The sequence below is a fragment of the Mustela nivalis genome (genome assembly GCF_964662115.1).
Source record: "Mustela nivalis genome assembly, chromosome: 1".
In the NCBI taxonomy this organism is placed as follows: domain Eukaryota; kingdom Metazoa; phylum Chordata; class Mammalia; order Carnivora; family Mustelidae; genus Mustela; species Mustela nivalis.
In genome coordinates this window covers 141,310,550-141,334,784 of record NC_139020.1, presented here as the reverse complement: position 1 = coordinate 141,334,784, position 24,235 = coordinate 141,310,550, and the positions used below count along the sequence as shown (strand labels likewise).

The 24,235-nt window shown below is 37.3% G+C and overlaps 1 long non-coding RNA gene across 1 annotated transcript; it reads left to right on the top strand.

Moving 5' to 3' along the window:
• Positions 1 to 410: 410 nt before the first annotated feature.
• Positions 411 to 22,068, top strand: LOC309841214. The gene is made up of 4 exons (XR_014299055.1): positions 411 to 593; positions 14,510 to 14,628; positions 16,331 to 21,329; positions 21,574 to 22,068. It is a non-coding gene; the product is annotated as an uncharacterized lncRNA (long non-coding RNA).
• Positions 22,069 to 24,235: the final 2,167 nt, after the last annotated feature.

The window sequence follows — 24,235 nt, the reverse complement described above, 5'->3', positions numbered from 1 at the left end:
CAGACAGGAAATGATAGCCAAGGCTTAGTACTCTTCAATTGGAGAGAACTCTCTTTTTCACTGTATATATTTTATAGGAGCCTGAGGATTTTTAATATTAGAAATAGACTCTTCTTTCAAGGAAATGCTTCCTCTGAGATATTATTCCTTGACTTCTTTACAAATAGTGCCAAGGAACTAAACTGAACATCATCTTAAAAAAAAAAAATTGCTACATTACTTGAATTGCAAGAAAGAGGAAATGATCTTGCAAATATATTTGGTCATGCTAGATTCAGGAAACAGATTTTATCCTGTTTATCTTCTTATGCATGAAAAATACAAATATTTTGAACTTTCTAGCTGGCCTGAAGATATCTTTTTCGGTTCCTCTTTTCCTTTAATTTTCTGGTTGATGTAAAATAATGTTTGAAACAGAAGACAAATGTGGTTCTGTGTGGGAGAAGTGTTTTATTGATGCCAGTGGAATGAACGTCGCTATTCCATGCTGAAATGCCCTTTATTCTTCCTCAATGTAGCTAATTTTTCAGGGCACAACTCTCAGGAGAACACCTAGTGACGTCAATTCTTCAGAGGAGAATTTCCTCCACCAGGTTTGTGGGATGCTGGGGCTGCTTTGCTGACAGATGGGGCCGGTACAGGTGGGCCCAGAGCCATTTGAACAGAAGGGGCCCCTGGACCCTGACAGAGAGGATAGACAGAACGGTGGGGGAGAGTTTAGGGCAGTGGACAGGGAGGGGAGAGAGGAGGCATAGAGGATTTCTACACCAAATCCAGCAGAGAGGAAGAAAAGCAAAAACAAGCAGATGGGTGGACAGGGAGAGGTGATTTGAATTGTATAACTTGCTTAAGAGACTAATAAAAAACAATCTCTGGGGATAGGACTTCACTGCAGGCAATCTTGGAAAATTAGAAATGTATCTAGGATTGCCAAAGCAGAGAAAAACACAAGGAAAATAGATATGAAATGAAGGAATAAAAATGAATTATGTGTAACCTTGCAGGATGAATCCTCTGTAGGCCCCAGCATGGACCCAGGTAGAGCATTATCGGGCTATTTCTGACTGTGTCAAAAGCCACTTTTTATTCTCCTCTTGATTGCTTTTCTATCCAAAGACAAAATAGAATTGTTGTCTGTTGGCAGGTGATGTAACTGATCAAAATGGACTTAGAACAACTCAGTATATTTGTAAATATTCTATGTTGACAGTTTAAAAAGAAACACCTAGCAGAGTAGGATCTCAATAAGTTAAACCAGAATATTCCAAAGTGTCTTTCTTAGAATATTATTTTTTCCAGATACTTATATGTATGTTTTGCGAATGTGGTTCTCTGGTGAAATTACTGTGGGGAGGCCTGGATCACACATCACATGGATCTCTTTTTAATTGCAAGACTCCTCGGGGGCTTCGTATGCTGTCTTATGTATAAAGCATTTTTAAAATTTTGGTGGGGGGGCCCTTTCTGAGAAGCATTTCTTGGGGCTAAAGTATGCACGTCCAAGAATAGGTCGACTCTTTTGAATGGGGCAGAGGTACGTGGGACCTTGTTCTTGCCAAGAGGGTTATTGGTGTGAACGCAGTTGCGAGGGAATGGGTCTGCATTTACATTGCATCCTGGGTTCAGCAATGGGCTCACACTGGCCATTCAGTCGAGGGGCTATCTCATATCTAATGATGTTAATCGGAACACCCAAAACACTCCATTTGCAGGTTACCACATCAGTGGTGTTGTTTTATCTATTTTGCCATAGATATTTTGAGTTAAAGAGTCTAGACATGGTCCAAGTGGTAATAAAAAGAATTCCTAAAAGTGATGACCTGAGCACTGACTGGGATGGATTCTGGCCACATGTGCAGCTGGACCAATATGTTTCCCTGAATGCCAGGCCTGCTCCTGATGTTTTGGTCTTCATCCAGAATTTACAGCGTCCTCATTTACAATGATCAACGAATAGACCTTAAACTCTATGGGAGCAAAGACAAGTAAGTGTTTTCTCACTCTTGTGTCTCCAACACTTATGTAGTCTGAACTCAACAAATATTATTAGAACTAATGAATTATCCCTCTGGCTAATGTTTGATGATATGCTATATGGCGTGAGCACGCAGCAGGGCTTACATTGGATTCCTCAAGCCCCTTTTTTGCGCTAAGTAAGCCATCATAATAACAGTTGTTTCCATTATTGAATATCCTACTTTGTGCCTGTCCCATCAGCTGAAAATATTCTGGAGGGAGATAGTATACGTTATTCATCTCTGAATCTTAGAAAACTTGGGGACCTCAATTGAAGCAAATGTTGTAGTCTGCGTTTCAAATGCTGTAGTCCATTTCCCATATATCTTATAAATTTTGTTCATAGCTTGAAGATACTGCCACAGAAACACGAGCTTCATCTCTATTCTTGAAAAAAATTTTAGCTTCATAAGAGTTCAGTTCTGTATTTTCAGGATAGGCTGATCCTCTCTGTTGAATTATAAGATTCATGAGGATAGAGTGATGTTTGTCTTTTCTATCCCCTTACTTTCTTCCCTACAACAGAGCAGGTACTCAGTAATTCTTCAGTGAATGATTAGTGTTGTATTTTTCTCCTTTAAGGGGGAGATCTGATTTTGTGAAGTACTTGAGGTAGAACGTGGTAGTGACTACTAAGAGTGAAGTTTTGTTTTCCCAGATAAATTTGACTGCCAATATGATATGTGCAAATGTTGAACAAAATTCATCCTGGAACTTCCCTGATACCCAATGAGTCTGGAGAGCAGAAATGATGAGTTTAATTCTAATTGATATTTCTCATCAGCCAATAAAGCAGATGGACAGAAACCTGATTTGGGAAGAAAATGATTATTTCTTTCTGTAAAGTCTGGGGATTCATCATTCTGCAATCTGATTACATATCCCTTAACCTTCTGTGTTCTGAGGAGGTCTGGACAGGAAGGGCTAAGGGCTAAGACTCCTTTGAGCCAAGTAGTCTATGCTGGACACTTTGACTTCCTTGATTTAATTTAATCAGGACAACTTGTCAAAATAGGTATTACTATTTTCATTGTAGAGATGGGGAAATAATGTTCAGAGAGGCAACTACCTAGCCTATGTGCTAAGTATAATTCAGTCAATAGTAAAATATGCTCAGCAATTCCCTCACTGGCTAATTTAACTTTCTTTTCTCTCTTCAATTCTGTACCTTTTATATACTTTTAGTATCGCACATATTACACTGTATTTTAAGTATTTATGTACATGCTTATCTTCCCCAATCGACCATGTCTCTTTCTAGAGAATAAATAGAGTCACACTCAGCACTGTGTTCTATAACTTCTAGCAAGGTTCTTTTCTCATATGTTGAAACAGTGGTCTCAAGTCTTAGTGTGCATTAGAATCACCAGAAGGGCATATTAAAATTCAGATTTTAAGAAGATGTGGGTAGTGCAGTCTGTTAAGCATCTAACTTTCCTTTTTGACTGAGGTCATGATCTCAGGTCCTGGGATCAAGCTCTGTGACAGATTCTGCTCTCAGTGTGGAGTCTACTTGGATTCTCTCTTCCTCTGTCCCCCAACCCCAGTCCCCATCTTTCTCTTTCTAAAATAAATCTTTTTTTAAAAATTCAGGTTTTAATAATGAAGATTTCTGCTTCATTAGGTCTGGGATGAGGCCAACAAATTGAATTTCTAACAAGTTTTCAAGTCATGCATCTACTGCTGGCCTAGGAGAGGCATTTATCAGTAAATATTTATTCAATTAAGTTGATTTGAGTTTACTATACAGATTGGGAGAGTGTAAGCCTCAAACATTTAGCAGTTCCTTGAAGGTATTAACATTGTCCTTGGTTATAACATCCTATCAACTATAGCTGGTGAAAATGGCATTTATGAATTTAAAGATCTCCAGTTAAAAAATAAAATATCATGATAGGAAGGAATGTTACATTGCCTTTTACCTCTTCCCATTCTTAGGACTACCAAAGAGATTACATCGCAAATGGAAGTTTTTGTTTCACTAAGTAGGATATTGGATCTGTCATGGAAAGAGAAGCACAGAGAGAGTTGCATACACTTGTGTAAGAGAAGGATGATGGGAGAACCCAAAGATGATTGCATGGGATGGGATTTGGGGGCAATGGTGATAGGATGAGGCCTTGGAGATGAAAAGGAAATGAAAAAGCAAGGTGTAGTAAAAGACAGGAGCAAGAGAAAGAAGAGAAAGGGGAATTATGCAGGTGAATTTAGGAACAGAGAAATTATGAGAATAAGATAGGTATTTGAAGAGGTTTTTAAGAAAATTCTATTGTGTCATATGAAATTTGGCATCTTCTTTTTGCTGCCAAACTATAGATAAAAATTCCCATTGTGAGTTCTGCTTCTGGAAATGCATTATGAGGACCTCTATGGGCCCCACTCCTCAGAGAAACAAATGCAACTGGTGGAAATAATATATATATATACATATATATGTATACGTATATACTATGGAAATTGAACTGAGGTCATACAGCAAGTGAAGAAACATTTAATCAAGAAAACCTACTAAAACCAAGTAAGAAAAGAGTCTATAGCCCCAGAGTAATGACTTAACTCTTTTACTACTTCTCTTACTGCCCAGCTCAATTTTAGGGAAGCTCCACTTTGGACATGACAAAGGTAACAGAATACCCTATCCCTCAGCTCTCTATTAAGGGATACAGTATCTCACCAGGAGGGGGAGGCCACTATCATTTCTCATCTCTTTCAACTCTAATTTTCAAAGGCTACATTCTCAATGAGGGTCACAAAGAGGTCAGTGTCTCTTTTCTTCAACCCAGCTCCTGTTTATGGGATGGAGATTCTACCCCAGGTGTGGCAGGCCAAGAATTTTGGGGTCCTAGTAATCCTTGCCCCAGCATAATAGTAGGATAGTGGTTCTAAGCCAGGAAGGCAAACCTAGAAAGATCAGAGACTGTGGCTCCCTCTTAGTGACCAGAGCAATGGCTTAGAAACTTTTTTTCCCAGGTGGAAAAGCATTCCTTAAGAATAGAGAGCTCTTAAAATTGCCAAAGGAACTGATTTTATTTGAGACAGAGTATGTGGGAAATTTATAGATAGAAATTGTCTCACTGGAGATTTTGGTGATGAATAATTAAGAGGTGGCAGATAATTCTATGAGAACAACAAACTAAATCATAGGCCAACCAATTTACTAAGGACCAGAGAAAGAGACAGCTAAGAGTGGCCTTGATGGAGTCAGAATGAACCTCAAAATGTAGCCTCAAAAACTATACCTGCTTAAATTTAATTTTCCAGATTATGGATCAACTTATTCTCTAAAGCACTGTAGAATATAATAGAGCATCCAGCCAGCAATTAACGTAGCCTAATAACTGGGTGTGATACCCAAAGCAGACAACTTAACAAAGAAATCAGGGAAAGAGACATTCAAAGTGAACCTCCTTCCCAAAACTATTTATCCCATGTTGACTATGCACATGCTCAAGACTATAACCTCTGAGAAATGACAACAGAAATTACACATTGTAAGGGGCATAAACATCACTGAAATAATGTAGTCAAGTCAGTAAGACAGTCAACAAGCAAACAATAACAAAAACAAGACCTGGAGAGGGAAAAGGTAAATAAGTATCCAGATTTTCTATAATAAATTTCCAGTGTTCAACAAAAAAAATCACAAGACATGTAAAGAAAAATGAATGTGTGACCCGTACACAAAAAAAAGTTAGCAGGCAGAAAAAAAAAAGTTAGCAGACAACAAAAACTGACTATGAGAAAACCCAGATATCAGATTTAACACAGGCTTCAAAGAAACCATTATAGATATGGTCAAAGAACTAAAGGAAAGGATGCCTAAAGAAGGTGAAAGAAGATATGATAACAATGTCTAATCCAATACAGAATACCAATAAAGGTGTAGAAATTATAAAAGAGATCCAAATGGAAATTCTGGAGTTGAAAAGCATTATCACCAAAATGAAAAATTCACTAGAAGTGTTCAAAGTAATTTGGAACCTGTAGAAAAAAAGAATCAGTGGATTTGAAGATATATTGTTAGGAATAATGAAATCTGAAGAGCACAGAGAAAAAAAGAATGAAGAAAAATGAACACAGCCAGAGAAATGTGGGATACCATTACGAGCATCAATATATTATGATAAGAGTACCAGAAGAAACAAGAGAAGAGAAGAAGCAGACAAAATTTTGAAAAAATAATTGCTGGAACTTTTGCTGAAAATGGGTAATATACAAATCCATGAACAATATAAGGTAAGATAAGCATGAAGAGATTTAATACAGACACATCATAGTAAAAATGCTGAAAGATGAAGACAAAGAGAAAATCTTGGAAGTAGCAAGAGGAAAATGACATGTACAACAGAATCTCAATAAGATAAACAGCTGATTTCTCATTAAAAACAAAACCAATGGGGTTCAAAATGCAGTAGTATGGTATATCCAAAGTTCTGGGGAAAAAATGTCAACCAGAAATCTTATATCCAGCAAAACTATTTTTGGAAAAATGAAGATAAAGTAAAGACATTACCAGATTAACAAAAAACTAATAGAATTTATTTGCTTGCTGATTTTCCTTACAAGAAATACTAAGGGAAGTTTTTCTACCTGAAAGTAAGTGATCCAGACAGTAATTTGCATGTAGGCAACAAACAAGTGACAGTAAACATAATTTTAAAAGACAATATAAATGCATATTTAAAGTACTTTATAAAACTATGTATATAATTGAACGATTAGACCTATAACATATAGAAATGTACTATATTTGACATTTTATAATTTTTTTTTGTAATGTTTGTAACTTAATGACATTTGTAATATTACAAAGGAGGTGGGTGGTAGCAAAGCTGCACTGGAAACATGAACAACAACAACAACAACAAAAATGATGGAGGTGGTAAATTTAAATCCACAGGAACAAAGGAAAAGAACATGAAATATTTTAAAAGTTTAACAAACTTTATAAATATATACCAGTTCTGCTTTCTTTTCTTAGCTTCTTTAGTAGATATACAATTATATAAAGTAATGATTATAACAATGTATTTTTAAAACTTGCTTAAGAATAAATAGAAGATATGAAAATACATATAAAAGTAGAGAGATAGAAATAGTAATAAAAACACTAAGCAAAGAAAAGCTTAGTCCCCATTGGCTTCACTGGTGAAATCCATCAAATGTTGAAAGATAAATGAACAATCTTTCGAAAACTCTCAAAAGCGAGACCAAAGTAACACTTCACAATCAAGTCTATGATACCAGTATTACCCTGATACTAAAAACAGACAAAGACATCACAGAAACAGAAAGTTACAGATCAATATCACTTATGAATACAGATACAAAATTCCTCAACAGAATACTAGCAAACCTAACCCAGCAACATATCAAATGGACCATGCATTATGACTTAAATGGGGTGTTTCCCAAGAATACAAGTTTTACACCCGGAAATCAATTCATAGTAATACATCATGTTAATAGAGTACCAAAAATATGATCATCTTGATAAATGCAGAAAAAGCATTTGACAATATCCAACACGACTTCATAACAAAAATATTCAATAAACTAAAAATAGGAGGGAAATTTCTCAACCTGATAACAGCATCTACAGCAACTTACAACTATCATCATACTGAATAATGAAAGACTTTTGGAAGGAGGGACAAGATGGCAGAGGAGTAAGAGACTTAAATATCATAGGATCCCAGGAGTTCAGCTAGATAGTTATCAAACTATTCTGAACAACTACAAACTCAACAGGAGATTGAAGAGAAAAAGAGCAGCAATACTAGAAACAGAAAAGTGACCACTTTCTGGAAGGTAGAAGGTGGGGAGAAGTGAAACTGAGGAAACATTCAAGAAGATGGTCTGGGGGGAGAGGGGCCAGCTCTTGGCAAGCGGTAGAGCATTGGAGCACAAAATTGGAACTTTTAGAAGTCTGCTCCACTGAGGGACCTTGATCCACAGACTAAGCAGGGGGTGGAGCCCTTACAGGAACAGTGAGGTCTCAGGACCCTTGGGGCCACAGAAAGACTGGGGATGTTTGAGTGCAGTAGAACTCCCACAGCAGCCAGCCACAGAGACGCAGCCAAGGAGAGGCTCTCAGCTTGGGGTTACCTTAAATCATGATGTGAAGCACAGTCAGACCACTGTTTTTCGAGCAGAGACCCACAAGTGGCAGATTCGGGGAGACTCACCTTCCTCCTCGAGGAGGAGAAGCGTGGGAGTGCACAGCAGGAATCAGCTGTGTTTGGAGACTCCAAATGGGACCATGTGCCAGAGATAGAAATGCTTGGTCACAGGCCAGGTGAGCTTGGAGTGTGGCCAGAGATGAGGGAGACAGGAGGGATTGACTGCTTTTCTCCAAGGGCGCACTGAGGAGTGGGGCCCTGAGCTCCTGGCTGCTCCAGGCCAGAGATTGGGAGACCGCCATCTTCATTTTCCTCCTCCAAAGCTATATAGAAAGCTCCCATGAGTGAACCCAAGCAGATTACTTAGCCTGGCCCCTGGCAAGGGTGGTGCAATTCCTCTTCGGGCAAAGACATTTGATAATCACTGCAACAGGCCCCTCCCCTGGAGGATCAGCAAGAACATGCATCCAAGACCAAGTTTACAGATCAATGAGAACTCCAAAACACAGTGCTAGAGGGAATATAGAACATAGAATTCATGGCTTTTCCCTTATGATTCTTTAGTCTTCCAAAATTAAATTTTTTAAATTTTCATTTTCTATTTTTTTGAATTTTTCCTCTTTCCTATTTTAACTATTTTATCTTATCAATACCTTTAAAAAAATCTTTTAAATTTACATTTTTATGGTCCTATTCTATCCCTTCATTGTATTTAATCTTTCTTTTTTTGTATACATATAAATTTTTCCTTCCTTAAAATTTTGGGATACAGTTTCTTCTAACAGACCAAAATTTACCCTAAATCTAGCATATGGTTTTGTTCTAGTCTCCAGCCTGATCACATTCTCTTCTTTTAAAAAAAATATTTTTTTAACCAACTTCTTATCCTATCAATTCCTTTTTTGAAGTCTTTTTAAATTTTCATCTTTACAGTCATATTCTATCCCTTCATTGTCTTTACATATATATATATATATATGTATATATATATTTTCTTCCTTTAAAATTTTGGGAGGCACTGTCTTCTAACAGACCAAAATACACCCCAAATCAAGTGTGTGGGTCTTTTCTATTCACCAGTTTAAGCATATATATTTTTTTCCCTTTCTTCTTCCACTGGTTTCAAGTCTTTTCTGTTTGGTTAGTGTATGTTTTTCTGGGGTTGTTGTTACCCTTTTAGCATTTTGTTCTGTCATTCATCTATTTTTTTCTGGACAAAATGACAAGGTGGAAAAACTCACCTAAAAAAAAAAAAAAGGAAAAAGAGGCATTACTGACTACTAGGGACCTAATCAATACATCACTAGTAAGATGTCAGAACTAGAGTTCAGAATGATGGTTATAAAAATGTTAACTGGACTTGAAAAAGGTAGAAGATACTAGATAATCCCTTTCTGGAGAAATAAAAGAACTAAAATCTAGCCAAGTTGAAATTTAAAAAAGCTATTAATGAGGTGCAATAAAAAATGGAGGCTCTTACTGCTAGGATAAATGAGGCAGAAGAAAGAATTAGTGTTATAGAAGACCAAATAATGGGGAAAATAGAAGCTGAGCAAAAGAGAGATAAACAACTACTGAATCACAAGGTGAGAATTCGAGAGATAAGTGATACCATAAGATGAAACAGTATTAGAATAATTGGGATCCTAGAAGAATAAGAAAGAGAGAGGGGGCAGAAGGTATATTGGAACTAATTACAGGAGAACTTTCCTAATTTGGGGAAGGAAACAAGCATCAAAATTCAGGAGGCACCGAGAATCCCCCTCAAAATCACTAAAAATAGGTCAACACCCCATCATCAAATAGTAAAACTTACAAGTCTCAGTGACAAGGTGAAAGTCCCAAAAGCAGCATGGAACAAGAGATATGTAACCTACAACAGTAGAAATATTAGACTGTCAGCAGACCTATCCACAGAGACCTGGCAGGCCAGGATGCATGATATATTCAGAGCGCTAAACAAGAAAAATATGCAGCCAAGAATACTGTATCCAGCGAGGTTGTCATTAAAAGTGGAAGGAGAAATAAAAACTTCTAGGACAACAAAAACTATAAGAATTTGTGAACACCAAACCAGCCTTACAGGAAGTATTGAAAGGGGTCCTCTAAACAAAGAGAGGGCCATAAAGTAACATAGACCAGAAAAGAACAGTCACTGTCACCCTAAAGGCAATACAATGGCACTAAATTAATATCTTTCAATAGTTATCCTGAATGTAAATGGGCTAAATGCCCCCAATCAAAACACACAAAGTATCAGAACGGATTAAAAAAAAAAAACACCAAAAATCAAAAAAACCAAGACCCACTGATATGCTTTCTGCAAGAAACTAATTTTAGACTCAAAGACTCCTCCAGATTTAAAGTGAGGGGGTGGAAAACAACTTACCATGCTAATAGACATCAAAAGAAAGCTGGGGTGGCAATCCTTATATCAGATCAATTAGATTTTAAGCCAAAGACTATAATAAGAGATGAGGAAGGACATTCTAGGGTCTGTCCAACAAGAAGAAAGATCTAACAATTTTAAATATCTATGTCCCTAATATGGGAGCAGCCAATTATATAAACCAATTAATAACAAAATCAAAGAAACACATTGACAATAATACAATAATAGCAGGGGACTTTAACACCCTCCCTCACTGAAATGGACAGATCATCTAAGCAAAAGATCAATGAGGCTTTAAATGACACGCTGGACCAGATGGACATCACAGATATATTCAGAACATTCCATCCCAAAACAACAGAATACACATTCTTCTCTAGTGCACATGGAACATTCTCCAGAATAGATCACATCATGGGTCACAAATCAGGTCTCAACTAGTACCAAGAGATTGGGATCATTCCCTGCATATATTCAGACCACAATGAAGTTAGGACTCAATCACAAGAGGAAAGTTGGAAAGAACTCAAATACATGGAGACTAAAGAGCATCCTACTAAAGGATGAATGAGTCAACCAGGCAATTAAATAAAAATTTTAAAAATTCATGGAAACAAATGAAAATGAAAACACAACTGTTCAAAATCTGTGGGACACAGCAAAGGTGGTCCCTACAGGAAAGTATATAGCTATACAAGCCTTTCTCAAGAAATGCGAAAGGTCTCAAATACACAGCCCAACCCTACACTAAAGGAGCTGGAGAAAGATCAACAAAAAAGCCTAAACCCAGCAGGAGAAGAGAAATCATAAAGATCAGAGCAGAAATCAGTGAAATAGAAACCAACAGTAGAACAGATCAATGAAACTAAAAGCTGGTTCATTGAAAGAATTAATAAGATTGATAAACCCCTATCCAGACTTATCAAAAAGAAAAAACAAAGGACCCAAATTAATAAAATCATGAATGAAAGAGGATTGATCACAACCAACATGAAAGAAATACAAACAATTATAAGAACATATTATGAGCAACTCTATGCCAGCAAATTTGACAATCTGGAAGAAATGGATGCATTCCTAGAGACATATCAACTATCAAAACTGAACCAGAAAGAAATAGAAAACCTGAACAGACCTATAACCAGTAAGTAAGGAGATTGAAACAATCATCAAAAATCTCCCAATAAACAAGAGCCAAGGGCCAGATGGTTTTCCAGGGGAATTCTACCAAACATTTAAAGAAGAATGAATTCCTATTCTCCTGAAATTGTTCCAAAAAACAGAAATAGAAGGAAAACTTCTAAAATAATCTTTAAAAATAAACAAACAAAAACTGGAAATCCAAATAAGTCATGGATTTTTGTTAATAATGTATTAATACTGGTTCATCAATTGTTAACAACTGTACCATACTAATATAAACTATTAATAATAGGGGAAACTCTGTGTGAGGTCTATGAGAACTGTCATATTATTTGCAATATATACTATGTCTACACTATTTACAATTTTTCTGTAAATCTAAAACTTTTCCAAATATAATGTTTATTAATGAAAAAAAAGCGTCAAAAACCTAAATTTAAGAGCTAAAACTACAAAATTCTTAGAAGAAAATATAAACATAAATCTTCATAATTGGATTAGACAATTTTTAAAAAGATAAGATACCAAAAGCACAAATAATAAAATTAAAAATAGATAAAGAGAACATTATCAAAATTTCCTCTTACTTCCCAGTTTCTTCCCTCTTACTTCCCATTCCTCTTCCCAGTTTCTCCCAGGGTTACTTCTGCAACAAATCACTTACTTATCAATCATTGTCTCAGGATCTGCTTCTGGAAAACAATCCAAGACAGACCCTAACACCTCCTGCTTCTGTCTCTCCCAACCCATCCAGCCCAATTCCCTTAGTCCAAAAGGATCTTAAATGCTAAAAGGATCACCTTGACCACCAATAGACTGATTCACTGTCTTTAATTTAAAATTTGTAATGATATGGACTACTCTAATTGTAGAAGTAATACATACTTACTGAGAAACAAATGAGACAAATGAAAGTCCTAACTACTGTGTGTTTTGACTCCATGGCTGACTTTCTGAATGCTTTTGACATTCATTCGGACACTTCTGCTCTCACAGGGTTGAAGGCAACCCCTATCCTACCTCCACCGGTATTCCTGGGTGTCTATTGGGTTCTCAGAGAGTAATAAAATATGTATAATATTGTTGTATAATATGTAAAGGACTTTCTTGTATCTCCCCTTAAAGTGAGTTCCCTCTGACAAGTACACTTCTTCCAGAGGTTGGACTAAATTTTATTCTTTGATTCAATCCCTTGAAGTGCCATAATTCAAGGATCATAATTCTGGCATAGTGAGAAAGAGCCATCTGTCTCAAAATCTTTGTTATTTCTCCCAGGAGGCACAGCAGGGCTTTGGGTATCCTATCATGGAGGTTCACAGTTTTTAGATGGGCACAATTTCAAGACTGTGAGTGAGATCTAAATTCAGTTAAGTTTATGTTGATCTGCACTCAAATTGTTTTCTGTCTAGGTGAAAAAAAAACCAGCTATGTTTGGAAAACTACTTGAAGAGGAGGCATGTCTTATTAGGAATTACATTGTTAATCTCAAATATGGCTGAATGGCGATAGGCTTTGGAAAATTATAGGATCTACTGCTAGATTTTAAATTATAAAGTGTAGGAAATATTTATGGTTGTGTCTCCCTTCCTGGTACTGTGTTCGACGTACTCAGGACCCAGTAAGTATTAGATATTATTTTCAAATCTTCCCTCTCCTCTCCAAATTCCATTTGGTTTCAAGTCTTATTGATTCTAACTTGGAAATATCTTGAGTATATCATTTTGTCAATTAAAGTATTTTAATCTAAGTCCTTGTCCTGGCAGTGTATTACTGGATAGCCATCCCAACCTGGTGGCGTAAGCAACAATCATTTTATTTTATCTCATTATTCTATAGATCAGGAATTCACGGAAGACTTAGCTGGATGGTTCTTCCACTCCACTTGGTCATTCAGTGGTACTCAGCTGACCTAGTCTGGAGGATACAAGATGGTCTCACTCACATGCCATATAGATTTGTGGCCTCTCCAAGCAATGTAGTTGGACTTTTTCAACGAGGACTTGAGACCAAGGCAGAAGTTGCCAGTCCTCTTAATGACGAGGTTTGGATGAGGTGTCATGTCACTTTGGTCATAATCCATTAGTCAAAGGAGTCAGAGATTTTAGAGGGGAATGGATCCTCCTGCCTATCCAGCTATCTTTAACCTGTTAAGTCTTCTTCTCTTGCCTGACATCATACCATAGGCTCTTCTAATCACAATCAATCACACATCTAAGAAATTATCTTTCTATTAAAGAAAAATATAAAGCCTTAATTATTTTTTCTTCCACATGCAGCATTATTTATTGTTTGGCTGCTGCTGATGTAATTATACTCAGGCTTTGTATCATAACACAGAAAACTTTTTACAATCTGGTGCCTATTGGTATTTCAAATATCATTTTTCACTGCACTTGTCTATAAGAACCTTTTATCATTCTCAAAGCATACCATGTCCTTTCACGACTCCAGGCCATGCACACAGTTCTTTAATCTGCCTGGAGTGCTCTTCCCTTATCTCTTAACTTCTTGGCCTCCTTAGGCCAATGTGGTCTTCCCAGAACTCTGAATTTCTAGACAATGATGCTCATTTACTATAGCTTTTGTCACATTATATAGCCTTTTATCCATTTATATGTGTCTCTTTTTCTCTGTATCTCTCTCTGACTACACATATTTTGAAGACAAAGAATATTTCTCTTCATCTTTCTATCCCTAGCATTTAAGCATAGTGCCCAGCATAGAAATCACAAGTGGATCTACAAAATGAATAAATACAAGGAAAAAAACTGGAAGAGCTACAGTAGCAAAAAAGTCAACTGCTCCTAATAACCTGACATTTTCCATTCTTTTCCAGAAGGTGTCAAAGGTGAACAGAAGAGCAAGATGTGCTGAAGGACTGCATATACTTCCAAAGTCACTAAGTACCTGTCCATAGACAGAGCATCCATATTTTCAGATTGAACATGACATAAGGTATTTTGATTCTTGCTTCCTCCATGTATTTCCATCTACTTATTTACTTTAGAATTTCAGCCTTCTAAAACTAATACCCTACACATTTTGTAAGTGTAGTGAAGGTAAAAGGATGAAGTTAACTTCACAAATGCTCCTGCTTTTATCTATAGGAATCCAGTGGATATTGAATAAATGAGTTATGGACAGAAAACTATCATACCCCCTTTACCCTTGACACAAGAGACCTTTTTATATTTTAATTATTTATTTCATACATTAACAATTTAATTGCTAGCAAACTTAATAACTCCAGATTATGCTGACAAGCATTGCAATCTCCAAATAAGGGATACATCATTTGGGCAAGTCTACAATGATTTAGATCTCAATGGTGTGCTAGAGAAGAGCATATAATTATAGCCTGAAATAGTTGTTGTTTTACTTCCCCAAGTATGACATGTGTTATGTACTTTCCTAAGTGAGTTTACTACTTTTTATCAGTCATTTTTGTCACTACAGTGGAAGTAATAATTGGAAATGAAGAGTGGGTTATAATCAGATGAACACCTATTTCACTTTCTTCAGAATAATTCTGGTTATGTTTGCTAACTTTATGTAATTAATAATAGAACTTCTTCTCATTCTCTGAGGTGCTTTGGATTAAAAATTATATAGATGTCCCAATGATAATTAACTAGACAAATTATTCCTATTGCATAATGCCAGCATGGGCAATTGTAGTGGCTTTCAAACTTTTTGACCAAAACTCATAGGGAGAAATAAATTTTCCATCATCACATAGTACACTAATTAACACACACATACACACACACACACACACACACACACGCACACACGCACACACGCATACATGCATGCACACAGGCACACACCCCATAAAGCAAAAGCTTAAGGGAAATAATACTAGGATATTTCCAAATCTAATCTAGTCTCTTAATTTTAAAAACTCCAGTCATGGCACTTGAATTGATTCCCTATCCATGGCTTAAACAACACCAATATCTTAGATGTATCTTGAGGTTGTAGAACATTCCTTCTGATGGTTCTCCTTCACTTGATGGTATTATGCAAGGTGACAAACTTCTCCAAACAACACTTTCATGGTCTGTAAAGTGAATGTAATAACTATCTTAAGGTAGTAGGAAGAGTTAACTGAGATGATGTGGTCAATGAGCCCGGAATCTAGTAGACAATAAATGTTAGTTTCTTTTTCTTTCTTAAGCTTCTAAACCAACAAGACCTAGCTAAAATTCACAGGTTTTTAGCAGTGAAAAAAACATTTCTCTTAGCCCTTTGACCTCTAAAGTTTGGTCAGAGTTTTTGTTTAACCACTGATAATAACACTGTTTCTTCTGTGTTCAATAAATAGTCAGTTACTTTTTGAGCTACTTCTGGTCAATCCATTAGAATAGCACCAGCAGCTTCTCAAAAAAAGAAGACACAAAAGAAGAAAAAGAAATTGTGATGAATATTAAATAATACTTTTTATTGAGGGGTAGGGGGACGGCAAAGACATTGATCATCATAATGAATGCAACATAAATGGCTTGCATTTCTGCTTGACAGAAATTGACAGTTTTCACACATAACTCCATTAGCAGAAGGATGTGTTGGAAAATTAACCTTGAGAATAAAACAAGGGACAGAAGCATAATTTTGCAAGGGGTGATGTATTTTTTTTCTGTTTTAAATGTGAAAGAAGAATAAAAATGAGTATTGGGTCATATATCTGAGATGTACACCGTGAGCAATAACAGAAGACAGAGCCCAAGCAGGAGTACTCTGACGTCCCATAATCCAGAAGACCAAAGCAATGATAAAGATAAGCATTCTCCTTTCAGGCTGGCAAAATCCAGGCCTGCGCCCAGATTTCTCTAGTTTTCACTGTGTTAAGGTGGGGCAGCCTTTGATGCATAGCTCCTCTGCTCTGTTTGGCACCTGCTGAACCCCAGGACATCACAGTAGTGGTGGAGGCAATCCGGCTCTGATCATTTTATAGTTTGAGCCCCTGAAGTCAGAACCCCTCCATGGAATCATAGTAGGCATCCCAGCACTATGTAAAAAGTCAGTCATCTTGCTCCTTATCTTCACATTGAGTCTTTCAACTTTGTCTTGTTTAATATTGTTTCATTTCAGTGAATTTTTACTCTTCAAATAGCACTCTTGTAGTAGTTTTCTAGACACGAGTCCCTTTTCTTTTTCTGGGTACTCTTGACTCTTCACACAGTGCTCCCTGTGCAGTGTGCTCAATAAATTGTGCTGATAAGTAAGTCACTCACTCAACAAGAATTTGTTCAGTATCTGGTGACCAAAACAAAGATTAAGTTACCAATGACTTTTAAATCACCAAATCCATTGACCATTCCTTATTGCTTATCCTCTTTTCGACACTATAGTGGCCTCCCTTGGCCTGTCTCCACTTCTCAGACCCACTGCCTGGCCCTCCCTGACAAGCTTTCCCTTTTTCCTTTACTATTATTCAGCAATTGTAAGGAGTTGAATCTGTCTCCATTAGTACATGGCTTGTTTGAATTAGAGCCAGGACTAGAACTCAGGTCTATATATAATCAACAATCAAGAAACAGCCATTTCTTGATGTTTCTATTCATAGAGAGGAAACCCAGATGGACCTACTCACAATAGATGCTTCCAAATCAAAGATTCCACTCCCCCAGGACATAGTTAGGACACTGTCTAGCTAGAAGATATTCAGAGAAAATTCACCCCTTTACCTGCCCCAGGGAAATAGGAGAATTCAATGCCTGAGCCATTTACCCAAGAGAGTAATCCATGCTGGAAATTTTGCTTAAAGTATTCTTTTAAAAGGCCCTTCTGTCTTTATTATGACTCTAAGGCTGCTGAGTCTGCCCAAGCATATGAAGTTGCAAAGAATATTTCTTTTTATTCAGACCTTGTATTCTCTATAAAATGAAAGGACTCTTGGCACATAGTTGGCAATTACTATCTAGGTTTTCTGCATAACGTAGGTTTTTTAACTAAGCTTTAACTCAATAGACATCAGGCTCCAGTGAAAATACATGTGGACTAACACGAGCAGAAATAAACACAATTCTAATCAATTTAGCTGTTGACAAAAGCATGTGGTTTCATTGCTTGGGGCCAAAGTTTTAAGAGAGGGTTCTGATTTCTCGCTGACACACCCTTCATTTATGTGTGCAAATAGGGTAATTAAGTGTCCAATTATCAGATTTGCATTGGCAAATGGGGGCTTTGTGTGGGTAAAATTCTCCATAGTTTGGGACCAGCTGAAACTTAGGTCTTTTATTTTTGAATCAATCCTCCAACAATAACGCAGGCATGATGAAGTTCTCATCTTGCCTCAATCTGAAGCCACGGCTGAAGACTTGCTTTTATTTTGGTGATTCAGTGAAGCGGAGAGCCAAAGTTAGGATACTGAGCTTTTTCTCCCATACTCTCTACTCTGAAAAATAATTAAGCATCTCAAGTGCTTTCAGATTGACTTTTTTTTTTTTCCTTGCCAGCTCTATAGAATTGATTACTGAAGGTGAAATACCTGTAAAAATATTCTTTATGAAGATTTAGCCATATGTGAGTAGTAGGTTGAATGACCATTCATAAAGCAACTTTATTCTTTTTTCCCCTAGTTCTTGGGTGAAATCTAAGACAGGTCCCTATCTTTCTCAAAATATAGGTAGGAAGTTTTCTGGACACTTTCAGTCACAGAGCTGGTCTCCTTACAGTAATTAAGATGTTCTTTTTTTGTCCAGTTCTAGTCAAGATGGTAAAATACTCCATTCTGTGTCTCTCAGTGAATGCATTGAAAATTCTGAGGAATCTGGAAAGTTAATCGCAGCAGGCAGTTTGAGGGAGGGAAACCAGAACTCAGACTACCAAGTCAGGAGTGAGGCAAACTTTTCCCACACTGGTATCTTATGTTCTAGATCTGGAGACAGCTAGATACCTGGAACCATGTGCCAGGTACAGACAGCACTCCGAAGAAGCCCTTGAATTTTGGCTTGAAGAAAGACGATGGGGGCTCCTGGTGGTCAGAGAGAGGAGAAAATGCTGTTTTTATTCTTCCTTTACATTCCCTACTCCTCTAGCTCCCAGGCAATCCTGTCCTGTTGGTGGGAGCTCGTTAGACACCAAATGGGAGAGCCCTTGTCTCTGATCATAGAAACTATGATATTTCTCTTTTTTCTCCTCTATCTTCTTGCCATTTTGCCCCGAAGCAGAAAGACTTGGCCTCTTCTTCTTTCAGCCCTATTTTGCAAAGGGCTTGCATGAGTTGGATCACATTTTTTCTGGAATATTCCTCCTCTACGTAGACTACCAGATAAGCTTTTGACTGTGTATTTCAAATCTAGGATAAAGCTACGTCCTTAATAAAGCCTCGTTTTTCCAGAAATAGCTTTACCTACTTCTCTTATAAAAGACTTTGGTATGATATCTCATAATTATCTCTGGTTTGGAGGCTGCCATCTTCATCTGTGGATTCATTCCCACCCTCTAGGGCTTGCTTTACTGATTTCTATAAGGGTTTAAATAAATTATCACATTTGTTGTCTTCTAAATGAAATATCTCAAGAAATATTAAAAGATATGCACTAAGCTGAGAATTAAGCATTAGCAGCGCCTAAACAGAAATGAATTTATATGAATATTTTATTATAGATAGGGCTGCCATACAATGTATTGCCCACCTCATCTCTTGTTTGTTTCTTCATGATTTCTTCTCCACCCACAGCTTTAGACATGGACAGGTATGTACAAATCCCCCTGAAAATATACATTTTGACCTCATATTCTAAGCTGGACGATACCAACTAAGAAAGAGAGGATGTGGAAACTACACTGCACATAAAAGTATTGACTTTGTGAAGCTTCCACCTTTCTTTCCATCCTTCTTTGACTCTCGCCCTCTTCCAAACACAGTTAAAACAAGAGGATGATTCCCTAGCATCTTGTTCTAACTTCAGGTTTTAATTAGATGGAACGTTGTGGTTAGACATTCTGACTTTAAGAATCTTTTTCATGGATTAAGATCTAAGTTTTGTTAGTCACTATTCATGTAACTGCAGTTCTCTTATACTCAGTTTCTTCATCTATAAATTGAAAGCAATGGTGATGTACTCTCTGAGAGATGTTGTGAGTATTTGATGAAATAATTTGCATAGCAGTGCTTAGCAGAGTGCTTCAAGTTAAGTGGTCAATAGACATCAGCTCTCATTACAGTGACCATAGAATTCATTGTCCAATCTGGACACTTTTTTTTTTTTCAATTGGGACACTTTGGAGATTGAGAGTGGACTCTACTAATAATTTGTTGGGATAGAAGGGAGAAAATGAGATTTTCCCAGTCAAATCAGAATGCCACCTTCTGTTTTGTGAATGACTCTCTACAGTGGTACTCTGACGACCAATTTGCACAGAATGCCACAGAAAGGGAAACTGTTACACACTTTCCACAAACCCTAAATTCTAAGGGAAGTTTATATCGAAGAGACCTGCTTACAAATGATCTCTGAAAAAAGTCCAATTCTTGCCAAAATATGTAAAATATTTCCAGTTTGCCCAATACTGAATTAAGAGATTCTTCTTTCTAGTTTATCAGCAAGTTTGTTGTGTTAAACACTTATTGCCTTGGAGGAAGAATACTTCTAGGGTGGGAGCAAAGGGGAAGATGATGAAGAGCTTAATAAGTGAGTCTGAAACCAAATCTCCAAAGAAAACCACCACCATCACCATGAAAAAGAAAACTTGACACTTGCTTGCTGAATCCCTGAGTCAAAGTAATTTCTTTCTTTCTTTCTTTTTTTTTTTTTTCAAATCCGGAATATTTTACCCAGAGCATACTTTGATAATTATTTCCAACTAAGCCTAAAAGTATGTCTTCTAAAATTATCAAGCAAATTTAAATCAGAGGACCATCTGCCTTAGACCAAGCTAATAATTAAATGTGTTTTATTTGCTAGAGAAATGGATTCTCATGTGGGCACACTTGGTCTTACCAGCGATGAAGCCTAATGAATTAGATGTTGTCAAGGGGCCCACAATAGCATCTCAGGCTTGGCTGAATTTCCTTTTGGGTTAACTGTTGTGACTTCCATTCTTCTAAGGGAAGGAATTGAAATTACTAGGAACCTGAAGCTCTTTACCTATCCAGTTAGGACTCAACAGTCTTAGCATTGAAATAATCTTCCATTACACTGCACAGACCAAATGGCTAAGGGTCCTTGAAGTGGAATGGATGTCATTTTGACTGCCTATGTTTCCATCAGCTCCTGGCTGGCTTTCCCATTTCCCTGCTTCCTCTGCAAACTAAGGTGGGTTTTGGCTCCAGTTCACCTACTCAAGCCATTACACGATTCTTCTTATAATGAAGAATAAAATCATTCTAGGTCCTATGGGCTTTGCAAGGTAATATTGTATAACCTGACTATTTGAGAAATATCATGGCCTAGTTAAATAACATATTCTGTTAATTTACAGGTTAACAGAGCATCTTGCCACTGCCTCTCCTTGCCAACATTGCACCTGAAAATTTTGGTAAGGAATTATAGTTCATTTTCCTATGTGAAAACAGTATAAGTACGAGGGTGTGGAGATGTTTATATTCTGCTTTCTCCCCAAACTAACTCATGCTCACATTTTAAGTAAATTTTATTCCATTTTACTTTTAAATAATGAAGTTCTTATAATCTTCTCTTTCTGGGGTTGGAAAACTACAGCCTGTAGGTCAAATCTACTCATTTTTATAAATAACATTTTATTAGAACTCAAGTACAATCATTTGCTTACTTATTGTCTATGGCTGAGTAGTTTCTGCAGAGACTAAATGGCTTATAAAACCAAAAAATTTTACTATTTGGTCCTTTACAGAAAACATTTGCTGACACTCTGTCTAGCATAATCATTCTAAGTACTGATAGTCATTGCACAAATTTATAGAAACTAAAGTGTGATATACTCTGTTGAATATATTCTGAATGTAGGATGTATCTTAGAGATAGTTATGTCTAAGAAAGTTTATTCTTGACATCAGCTTTTATTTTTCCTTGCTTTGAGTTCCCATTAATCAAGATTTCTTATGCACAACAAATTTCCAGTAAAGCATACTTCATGGTTATATAGATTCAAATGTTCCTCATGCAAAACCATATGTCCCAGTTGCATAAAAATTTGATATATCTATATCTATATCATCTATATCTACTTTCTTTATCCATTCATCAGTTAATGGACATTTGGGTGGTTTCCATAATTTGCCTATTGTAGATAATGCTGCTGTAAACGTTGGGATGCATGTATCCCTTTGAATTAATATTTTTGTATTCCTTGGGTAAATATTTAGTGGTGCAGTATTTAGATCATAGGCTAGTTCTGCCATTCTGGAAAACAGTATGGAGATTTCTCAAAAACCAAAAAAAAAAAAAAAAAAAGAAAAGAAAAAAGAATGAAAATGTAGACCCTTAAGAGTAGGTGGGGCAGTGAGGGGGGAGGGGCAGATGATGCTGATACTGGTCCACAGAACACATTTTGAGTAACAAAAGTTGTGATCTATAATGTGTGCATGTGCACGTGAGTATGTATGTACACACACATGTCCCTAATATGGTCATTATTCTTTCTAAAGACCAAACTTGTCTTCTCTTTGAGTATGCCTGGAGCACTCAGCTGGAAGAGATTTTCCCTCTTGTTTGTGAAGGATTTCTAATGAACTGCGTGCACGAGGACCCTCCCCTGCTGACTCATGCACACTGAACCCTGCTTAAGCTGTCAAGACAGTTCTCTGTGCTGTTAGCTCAGGTTTCTGCTCAGATGTGCTTGTGCTGTTAGCTCCGGAGGGGCTTCACTGATAATGGCATCTGAGGGCATTCAATTAGCACATTTCAGGTTTCTCTGGTCACGGACACCTCATCATTTCTTTACTTAGGGATCTTTTCCTTTTTCCAAATCATTAGGCATCTCTTCCATGTTACTTTTCACTTTCCAGCCTGCAGTGGGTAAGGATTCTATTTTAATACCATCTCACAACACATCTCTGTGTTAGGGTAATTTAGGGAGGAACCAGGTGCTACCTTATTTTTTAAAGCAAAGTTTCATTTTTCTGAATCCCACTAAGACATTGATCCTGCCTCCTGTCTTTACTCGAATCCGTTGAAACCTCAGCATTAATAAATAGGTGTGATGCAGGTTGTGTCTGGAGATGGAAACTGAGTCTGGGAAGACAGGGAGGAGAAAAGAACGGGGACAAAGACAGAAGGCTCCTCAGGTTCACACCTGCAAAGTAGAAAGTAAAAACCACTGCCTTGGGGGTGAGATCGTGAGTTCCTCCTTCCGTCCAAATCCCAGTATCTCAGGAAGGGAAAACTCAAGTAGGGCAAAGGTGAGATCTGCTGATTCTTTCTCTAATGTAAGTTGGCAGGGAGGATTCTCTGGTTCAGGGCTTTTCAAACTTTAGCATGCATGGGAATTCTCTGGAGATCTTACTAAAAATGCAGACTTTCATTAGTTAAGTCAGGGTGGGGTCAGAATTTATGCATCTCTAACAAGCTCCCTGGTGATGCTTATGTTGCTGATCAGGGAACCACACTGTGAGATGCAAGGTTCTACTGGCATATATCAAGGGCCATGGTTCTCAACCTTAGTTTCTCATTAGAAGCATCTAGAAAGCTTAAAAAAAAAATCCCAATGCTCAGGCCTCGCCAGAGACCTATTATTAAATCAGAAACTGTGAGATCCAGACCTCAATAATTTTGAAAGCTTCTCGAGTGATTCTAGAGTGCAGTCGCTGGGGATGTAGGGGAAGGGGAGGAAACGGAATCATTTCTCCAAGTGTGGTCCCAGGCCCAGGAGCATCAGCATCACCCAGGAAATTGTTAGAAATGCAAATTCTTAGACCCTCCGCTAGGCCCACTTTATTGGAAAGTAGAGCTGGGGCCTAGCAATCTGTTCTGTTAAGTTTTTCAGATGATCCTAGCACACACTAAGATTTGAGATCCATTGAGAACCATTATATATTTAGCCTCTCAGACTAGTTTGATTGTGGGAACAAATACATTCTAAATGTTAACATGGCTTCAGGCAGTGTCTGTTGAGAACCCGCTTACCTGCTATTGAGTGCTTACTATTTACTATATAAAATGCCAAGCAACTGACTCACTACATCTCACTTACTAGCTTAACATCCTGGACAGGTCAATATTAATGTTAACATAACACAAATGAAGAAACAGAAGATTACTGAGGTTAGGCAATTTGCCAAAAGTCACAGAGCAGGGTAATTAGTATTTTTATACCAGCTCCTTCTTTTTTTTTTTTTTTTAAAGATTTTATTTATTTATTTGTCAGAGAGAGAGAGCACAGGCAGAGTGGCAGGCAGAGTCAGAGGGAGAGGCAGGCTCCCTGCGGGGCAAGGAGCCCGATGTGGGACTCGATCCCAGGACGCTGGGATCATGACCTGAGCCGAAGGCAGCTGCTTAACCAACTGAGCCACCCAGGCGTCCCAATACCAGCTCCTTCTGATTCCACGTGTTGTCTCCTAACCTAGGCTATGCTTCAGGCCGAATGAACAGAAGAGTAATTCACTCATTTTGTAACCATTGGGAGCATGTAAGAC